Genomic DNA, 9,879 nt, shown 5'->3' with positions numbered 1-9,879 from the left:
TAGGTCCAAGAGAACCGTAGTGCTGAACATCACATCCTCTGTAAATGTTCGAATTCACATGGCAGGCAATTGGTTCGGAAACTGTAGGCTTGTTCTTGACTTGTACCAGTTGAAAACTTCGGTACAGGAATAAAGCTGGGTACACAGCAACCGGCAATTCAACGTCCTAGATGTTGTACATTCGTTTGAAAATATCTACAAAATGGACGTGTAGTTGGTCAATTTTGATAGGACGTTGGTGCGCATTGGAGGGGAGCTTGGGCTCTATTCTGAAACTGCAACTCTTTTCAACCTTCAATGTTGTCAACCTGGCGTTTGTTCCGGACACATTGTCTTTAATTCAAATGTCGTTGACTGAGTATGTTCTGAGTGTGGACCTGGAGTAGACACCAGTGCTTTGATGTCTAGGTTGTCTATACGACAGTATGATATATTTATGTCACCATGGTTGATTGATGACGGTGCAGCATTAGTGTTGTATCTGCCTTGATGGTAATCTTGTGAATCTCTAGAGCTAGCCAATTCGGAGGTCCTGGAACGTTTGTACTGCGTTTGGGTGTCTATGGGTACCATTACGAGTACTACACCCCTTCGATAACAGTGAAGCAGGAGTCTGGCCACTAGTGAAGGTGAAAGCTTGTGTAAATGCTCTAACGAAATGCCATTGCAATCATGAATGACATTGGGAGGGTACCTCTGCAATGGGAGGTACAGAATAATTGACCAGTCATTACCAAATGCAGTTTTGGGTGTCTCTGTGTCCCCAGGAGTTTGTGCAACCCCTCCCCTCCCCCACTGTAGATTAAAAAAGAAAAGAGCTGAACAAGCGTTTCTTTTTTTGTTTCTGTATAGGGAAGCATACTTCAGTTTGTGTTACAAGAAGTAAACAATATTGTTTATCCAAATAATAGAATATCAATAGCTTGTGTGATTCGTTTACTTAGTTTTGGAAACGTGCTAATGTCTTGGCAAGCGCTATTGAGTACATTATTATTATGCATTGGGATTTCATAATAGGGCCGCAGTACCTTTTAATTCATCTGTCAATACTCTCATGTGCTCACAGAAACCTTGGAAGGTGGAAGAATCCATGAAGGCTTACTCCTTAGTGACATGCAAAAATTTATCCATTGCTTATAACTCGAGCAATTTCACCATTTTACCCCCAAAAACAAAATATTACAAGCGTGCACACTGAGTATTGCCAAACGAGAGGCGTGCCACTTGCAGAAAACATGGTTTCAATACAGGGTTGTCAGAGTCTTGTTTTCTGTTAATTGTCGCTAGAAAATAAGCTCAAGCTTCTGAATAGCTACTAAAAAATAAGCTCAAATTAAGTTGTGTGCCCATTGCTATCAAAGAGATTTAAAAAGAAAAATCACAAGCTCGTGTGGCTTCATTGGAAGATCATTTTGCTTCTCTTTGAGAAGGTTCTCAACTACATGCTTGCCTACTTGGAACATATTCTGCTTGAGTTGGTGCATGGGTTTTTGGTTGCAGATGTTGACTCGTACTTAGATCTTAGCTGATCTTTATGATCATTGATCTTTACGATTTTTTGGCGGTTTGGCTTCCCCAAAACTTGTCCATGTGTTAAGAATTTGGGCTGGTTTGAACTCTTTTTGGAATCTAGCTCCTTGCCACAGCAAATTATGATGTCGATGACTTGGCTGCTATCATGGTCTGCACTCCTCCATCCAAGAGAACTCATGAAGCGTCTACAATCGGTGCGACAACTTATCTTAAATATAGAATCTTATATGTATCACCCCAGTGAAGTGTGTTTTCAACTTGGTCACGATCATACCTTTCCACTTTATCATGGTAGTACCTAACATCATCGTGGTGGTCAAATTAGGTTAGGTAGTTTACTGTTGCCAAACACATTGTTGGTATCTGTTGGTTTACTTCCAGGAAGAACTGGAAGCTCTTACTGGAAGTTGTTGCTGATCCTTACAAGTGACGTAGATACGGAATCTAGATTGATTTTTGATTGAATTTTAGTGGCATGATTATTATGTTATCTTTAACTAATTGGCAGTGTCTACATGAGTTCATGCAGCTTAATACAGTATCCAATTGTTCCTTGTAAAGTGACTTTTTGGCGATTCTCTGAGTAGAGGGGTGATCCCTAGGTTGCAAGCTTACTTTGATTGAAGTTGTTCTTCACCCAATCAAATTGTACTTTCTTATTGATTATCGACACTTCCTGCCACCCTCTATGCAGGATATGAATCATATGGTTAAGATTGTTGCTCGAAGGATCTCGCGGACTCTTATTCATGAATGTGGCCTTTGATTGGCATGTTTGTTTCTGGCTCAACAGGACTCTTAGACGTGTATGTTGTTTTGGACTGGTCTTTCTTGTAGCATTCTTGATTGGAAAAGTTACCTGAAGAGACTGGCCTACAGATGGACCTTGATTAGTGATTCTTTGATTACTTGTTTTGGGATCTTGTTACCTCAGTGACATGATCGCCCTAGACATACTGAGCTTTCTGCTTGGACTGTAGGCAGTGGAACTCTCTGATGAAATCTATTGATGCTGGTTTAGGAATGATTAGTCTAATCAATGGTGTCGATTGGTTCTCATCTGACACTTCAATTGCTCAGATGCATTGTATTTCTTTTTTCTACTAGGCTCCATCCTTGTGCCAGATATCGATCACCCCTTGTCGGTGGTATTGATAGCAAGTGTGAGAAGCCATTCTGGAATATGTTCTAATGAATTCTTTGTGGCTGATGATGGCAGGTAACAGCTCTCTTACTTCCTCAGCGTGCTGCCATGGTGCTGCTCAATCGTGGGGCTCTTAGTGGATTTGATTTGGCTCCCTTTTGGTCCTTGTTGCAGTTTTTCTTGACCAGAAAATCTTGTTAGAGCATTGTTCGAAGCACATGGCCTTGATCTTAAGAACGTGCTACCTTTCCAGTATGACCCCAACTCACCCTAGGTTCATCTCTCATGTAGAGAGAGAAACATAGTGCTCCGACAGGATCTCTGGCAGCTATATATCAGACAGACTTGGATCACATCTCCCCTTCAGTGGAAGATGTTACAATACAGAGATCTTTTCCTTACCATACTGGAGGATGGGTTCATGTAGCCACCACGCTATATGGACATTTACATGCCACACAGCTCACGAGTGGCGATTGGTAAGCTCACAATATCATCACACATGTTAGAGATAGAGGTGGGACGCGCCCATGCCATTCCCAAGGAGGAGAGTGTCTGTCGAGTATGCAGAGAGGAGGTGGAGAGTGAGGAGTACTTTGTTTGCAGATGCAAAGCTTTGGATGATATTAGAGGCAGATACGAGTCACTTTTCAGAGGGCAACCTACCCTATGCGAGATCATGCACTCTCGAGATTAGAGACAGTTGGGGTGCTACTGGGGTGGGTGGGGGTGGGGCGAGGCGGGCGGGGGGGGGGGGGGCAGTCACACCTTATAAATTTTTCCCAGAGGACCACACCCCCTCCACTCTCAGATTTACCGAGGGGAGTGACTCTCTAGCAGGCTGAGACAAGTTGGGTCAGACGACGCCCACCTGTTGATTTGTCTCACAGGTGTGTGTGTATGTGTGTGTGTGTGTGTATATAATATATCCACACACACACACACACACACACACACACATACACAAAATCTATACAGCTTCTTAAACTGACTCATATGGTATGAAGAGGTTTTCTCTCTCTCTCTCTCTCTCACACACACACACACACACACACACACAATCTTTACAGAAGTTAGAAAATATCTATTGCCATTGTGCGATTCTAGGCAGTGCATGCATTAGGAAAACTACTTGTTTAATATAGTACTACCTACTACCTACCTGACTCTACCATTGAAAAATATATTAATTTATTAGATGATTCCCACCATGGTTTAAATTTAATAAAACAACCTACAGTTGTATCGCCCATGGTTGGATGTCTGTTCTTTTGTCATTGGCTACTAGGATATGCGGGTGGTAGGGCTTCTCGACAAGTGATGGAGTCTCAGTCTCGCCCCTTGATGTGGCGGTATGCTCTCTTGCAGCTTGTAATCGGATTCGTTTTTGATAGGGTGGCTCCCTTTTTGGCCTGCTTATTTGACTGGTTGTTTATGGGATCTTTGGATGCCGTGGCTCAATTGGAGCATGGCCTTTCATGTAAATTATTTGAGGTTCATATAATTTCTCACTCATAATCTGTGAGTGTTGCAAAAGAAAAAACACCCTACAGTTAAGGAATATGAATTTTCAAAACCACGAAACACAATTGGAAATGAAACAAGGTGAGGAGTCACAAAGGCTTGCTCAAGTTCAGGATTATGGCCAGTAAGTCTGAATGAGTGCTTAAATCACGTCATTTTTGTTGGGTTTCAATACACAATTGTATCGTCCATTATAGGTACAGATGTTAGACATAATGTGAAAGGCTCAAATTGGTATTCTAAAACAAAATAAACTGAAACGGAAGTAAAATAAAAACAATAAAAAAAGAGACCCATTGACATATCAAAACAAAAAAATATTTCATGCTTTCATAAGAGAAGATACGTTCAAGAAGTATAGAAAATAAATAAATAAATAAATAAATAAATAAATAAATAAATAAATATATATTTTGCAATACTCACAATTGTGAGTGATTATATTAGAATGTCATGAAGAGAATTACAGAAAAAGCTCAAGCCTATGCCGAGCCTTGGGATTCAAAGATTACATCGGATTCAAGCTGCAAGACTACTATCAACATCATTGTTCAGGACTCGTCCGAATGGCCCGGGTCGCCTAAGCCAGTCATCCACCCGAGATGTGATTTTTATCTATCACATACATAAGCTCCTTACTTTCTTGTACAATCACTGAGAAGCTAGCCTTAAAAAGATCATTATCAAAGACGCGACAGTTCCCAACCTTTATGAGGACATTAAATGAAAGGACTCTTTTCATAAATTAAAGGTTATTCTAATTTTCACTTTTTTTTTTTTTTTTTGGCGTTACTCACAATTGTGAGTGGACATAAGTTAACTTAGAATTGACTTTACAAAATGAGCCTCAATGTGTCCGGTCTTTTCCTTGTCATAGATGCTTACACACTTGCAATTCAAGATGTGATATGAGCTTAGCAACTATTTTCCTCCTAGATGGCTAGTGTTTACAAGTGCTTGTTTCCACTCATCATAATTCCTAAATTTTTTTCCCGCTTCTTATCTCCCCACCCCCACAAACACCCAAAAAGAAAAAGAAAAAAGGTGAAAGTTGACTATGGCCTACATAAAGCTATTGAGAGGAATTTAACAACAAGAGGCTTCTTTGTTTGTGAGGGAGAAAACAAGAACCCAACACTATTTTTTTTATAAAATTTGTTATCACAATAAAATAACTTGAATTATTTAGATTACAATATATTCCACAAGCATTAAAAATCATGACTTACAAACACTTGGAACATTGTAACAAATTAAGAAAACAAGTGAAAGGGTCACGGTGGCTTTCTAAAACAATAAGAAAGGGATAAAACAATGGGCTGAGCTCAACTAGAAATTTAGAGTTCGAGAAAGGATTGCCTCATCATAGCTTTTGAGCTAGCTGAAAAATAGAAACTAGTCGGTTGCAAACCATGATAACGGGAAGAAAAACCAGTGAAACATATGAGAAAATAGTTCAATTATCATGCAAATTTTAAATTTTTGCTAGTATTTCCTGTTTACTTCTTTGTGAGGCGGAAAGACGGCCAACTGTCGCTTAATAAAAGGGTCTTTTCCAATATTTACTAGAATTAAATTATAGAATGAAAGAAAAGTCAAGCCATGTGAGGATGTGAAATTAAAAGAATTCATCAATATATATATGTGTTTTGTGTGTGTATCTATACAATTTACGAGAATTATGCAAGGTGAAGCTTCACTTTAACATTATAAAACAATAGAATGCAAGAACAGTAAGACATGTCATATACGAAATGAAAGGTGAAGTAGAAAGATCCATTTACTAGTTTAAAACTGGAATACATTTAAGGTAAGTCTCAATCATCACTGAAAACATTGAAAGTATGCCTAACCCAACTCCTCTCTAAGGCTTCTTTTAGAAAGCCAAAAACAAGGTGAAGTATTCATAGGGGCCTTCAAAAGGCCAAAAGGTGACTACTGAAGGGTCATGAGAGTTAAAAATATATTTTAAAAAGGTAAAAGAGCTCATAATGATATCCGCCAAAGAGAGAGAGAGAGAGAGAGAGAGAGAGAGAGAGAGAGAGAGAGGGTATTGTTTAAAAGAAATCTTTTATTTAGTCCTTAATGTAAAGTTGTGGAATTTAGTTTACTTCTTAAGAAGTATTTGAAAAAACCGGGGTTTAGTGTATTTTTAATCGGCTAGATTTGCAAAATCCTGGCTAGATTATGAGATGGCCTTGACAAACAGGTGCAAATATTTACAAGTCTTAATGAAAAAATCGACAAATCTTTGATATTTTGACATAAAAAAAAGCAAATTTTCAAGTGTGCCCTTAATTTCTTTGGTTAGGAAAAATGCTTTTGGCAAGCCCTGTTCTTAAGTGTAAAATGATTTGTGGTTTTCTTTAAATCAAAAGTTTTAAAAAATTATTATGCTCAAACTTCAAATCATTTGTTGCACCCTTTTCAAAGAATTAAAAACAAAAAATATTTTAGTTCTTTTTTCATTAGAAAATGTAAATTTAATAAACATAAAAGATAATAAAACAAATTAGTAAAATAAGCTTTTATGGAATCCTTAAATCAAAGGGCTCTTTATCAAGACTTTACATCATGGATCAAACTCCTAAGAATACTTTAAAAAATAGCATTTAATTGACCATGATTCCTTTTAATTCACAAGACTTTTGAGCCCCCTTGGGACACTTGTCATGCAAACAAAATTGAACGACCTCTGCCCATAGTGCACTAAGGCTTTTAGCATGCCAATAAGGTGAAAGAGGGTGAGTAAGATTGTGTGCGACCTAATACTCAATGCTCCTGTTAAAAAAGAGAAGTATACAAATGTCAATACCCTCTCACAAGGGCCTACAAGAAATAGTAACAAGTGATAAAATCGCGAGGCCTGCCAATGAAAAGGGCACATCAATGTCAGCTAGCTTTACTAAAAGGATTCACGCTTGAACATAACACATCAATATGAACTAGCTTTACCAAAAGGATTTACATTTAAAACCAGTGTTCGTGAAAGTCGTTTTTCCCTTAACGATCGGGTTTCCTTGTCATCAAGCTGCAGACAAAAAATACTTGTAGAGTTTTCCCAATTTGCAGGTTTTTTTCCTATATATTTTACCGGGTTTACTTCCCTTTCTCATGGTTTGTAACCGGCTAATCTCCAATTTCAACCGTCTCAAGGATACTATGAGGCAAACCACTCCCAGATACTGCTTGAAATCAAGGTTTCTTTCTCACAAACCTATTCTCGGTGCACACAATTTGCTTCTAGCATTGCCATGTCAACTTCTATTTCATCCCCTCATCTGCATGCAGCCTACTATCTAAGCTTCCAGCTTCAATGTACTGATACACTAGCAACCTCTCTTCACTCACATTGCAATAGCCTCACAAGGGCACCAAGTTCCTATGCTAAATCTTGCCTAGAGTCTCCATCTGTGTTGTGAACTTTCTGTCTCTTGGCTAAAACCATTTGTTGCCTCTAGAAGTTATTCAAAATCAAGCTTTCTAAGAGGCCTCTCAAAGGTAGCCACGTTGAGGCGTGGTTACATTGCTGGGTGTGTGTGTTTAATGAGCCCAACTTAATGGAGCCACGTGTGTTTTTGTGTGTGTGTGTGTGTGTGTGTGAGAGAGAGAGAGAGAGAGAGAGAGAGAGAGAGAGAGAGAGAGAGAGAGAGAGAGAGTTTTCATTAGCACCGAGACCTCAAATTTACAAGTTGGACGCTTTTGATTGCTACTCCTTGTAAAAGCAAAAAGGCATATCACTGTTTTGCTGAGATGGCATCCCCCTTGAATTAGTGACCTGGCACGGGCTGCTTGCCATGAGGGCAAGACCCCAAATGTAACCATCACCGCCACATTGACGATATGTTTTGGTTGTTGTTTTTATCGCAAGATGGATCATGGACCTTTGCCTTGACGACTTAGAGGCCTACAAACTTGCACCAGCCATTGCTGAAAAGTAGGACATCCGCGTTTTGCACAAGGCTCCAACATTGAAATGCGGGACATGTTGCACTCACACTGTCTACGAGAGAGGACTTCCCTCCTTGAACTGCATGAGGGGATTACTTTAATACCCCACCTCCTCCACCTCCCATCCACTTGCTTCTCCCTCCATCTTGCCACCTTGCTACTTGCAACTCCAACCTATCCTCCTCCCTCGTCAAAATCTTGTATGAAGGCATTACACAAGTTATCGTCAAGAGGGGTGCAATGCAATGCAACAATTGGATGGTGCATGAGGGGTAGTTGCATGGTGCGTGAGGGAGACTTACACTGTGTCCTTGTTGGTGCTCTCTCTCTCTCTCTCTCTGTCTCTCTCTCTCTCTCTCTCTCCTTCCTCTGCTGCCTGTGATCCGAGATTACTTAAATCTCACAAAGAAGGAGACTGGGGTAGCAGGAGATTGCATGTGGAAGTCCTACCATGAATCCTGCTAAGAGATGTATCTATCATCTCCATGTCAAATATGATTTTTGAAACTTCTCCTTCTGCCATTGAAGCAATAAGATTAGAAGGAAAGAAGCACATTGACATATGGATTGCTACCAAATCCTTCAACAAGCAAGGCTTATAATTGATTCTGGGGTCATGGAGATTTTTGGAGAGCCTTTCCACATCAATGACATATATCTTGGTAAGAAGAAAGACCTCAAGTTTAACTATTTCAACAATCTAGTTTTTACAAGACTTTGCAGAAGGCAATGATAGGATTCTATGTTCTTCAACATCTTGAGGTGAATGAGCAAGCCATTCTTGAGATCAACTTTGATGAAAGTGAAATTGTGAAGGGTAGAAAACTTGAGAGGGTATCAATAATCCTCATGAATAGAGCTTAAAATACCAGAGAGGAAAAAAAAGACCCTAAAAATAATAAGAGAAGAACATTTTGTGGTTGGGTGCTTTTGAGCTTGACAGTGAGGATTTTAATATGTTAATTAGGTGCTCCTCCACACTAGTATCCCTACAATAATCAAAGCCCAACATGCTAGGGAGGAGTTAGATGCCGAGGATTTTGAAAAATATAAGGTGGAATGACACATGGGGGGAGACCTCAAGACACTAAAGTGTATGTACAATGTGTCACAGAGTGGAATGGCATATGGGGGAGACATAAAGACACTAAAGTATGTACAATGTGTCAAAGGGTGCCAATCCCTTGTATCTACTACATGGGTGCAACAACGAAGCCGACTCTTGCTAATTAACAAATAGACACTCTAAAGATCCAAACTTTCAAGTTGTTTTTAATGTTTCCCTTTCAAATGTCCATATGTGCACATTGCATGTGTTGTGCAGAATCATTGAAAAGATTTTGCAGCTTTACATATGGTTTGCAAGAAACTACAACCTTTATAAGCCAAAGAAACTACCATAAAAGTTATTAGACTTCATGAGGGGAATGTGGTGATTAAGTTAGATCCCAAGAGGTCAACTGGTGGAAATAATGTTCTTAGAAAAGCTTTGATTAGTGGGGTGAAGGTTAGGACCTTCTTAGGATTCCATGCAAAACTAGGTAAGGGTGTATCTAAAGTTCATTCAACCAATGGATGGCTCTACACAATACCAAAAGTATCGTGGATTTCATGACAAAGCAAGAAACTAGAAGCAAAAGTGTGGGAAGCCTTGGATGCAATCTTCTTTACTATCATAAAACTCATTGCAGAAAGAATGACCTCTCCAACTTCAAAAAAGAGCTCAA

The 9,879-nt window shown here is 39.3% G+C and overlaps 1 protein-coding gene across 5 annotated transcripts in view; it reads left to right on the top strand.

Moving 5' to 3' along the window:
* Window positions 1-361, top strand: part of LOC147445291 (protein trichome berefringence-like 7) — a 25,529-nt gene extending 25,168 nt beyond the window's left edge. For all 5 annotated transcript variants that reach the window (XM_086524854.1, XM_086524853.1, XM_086524852.1 and 2 more), the window contains one exon: window positions 1-361. This exon is cut by the window's left edge and continues 718 nt beyond it. The gene's annotated coding sequence lies outside the window, so the exon portion shown is untranslated.
* The last annotated feature ends 9,518 nt before the right edge of the window (window positions 362-9,879 follow it).

The sequence above is a fragment of the Adiantum capillus-veneris genome, chromosome 12 (assembly GCF_014529385.1).
Source record: "Adiantum capillus-veneris isolate H3 chromosome 12, ASM1452938v2, whole genome shotgun sequence".
In the NCBI taxonomy this organism is placed as follows: Eukaryota; Viridiplantae; Streptophyta; class Polypodiopsida; order Polypodiales; family Pteridaceae; genus Adiantum; species Adiantum capillus-veneris.
The sequence above is the reverse complement of the archived record's forward strand: the minus strand, read 5'-3'. Positions and strand labels throughout refer to the sequence as shown.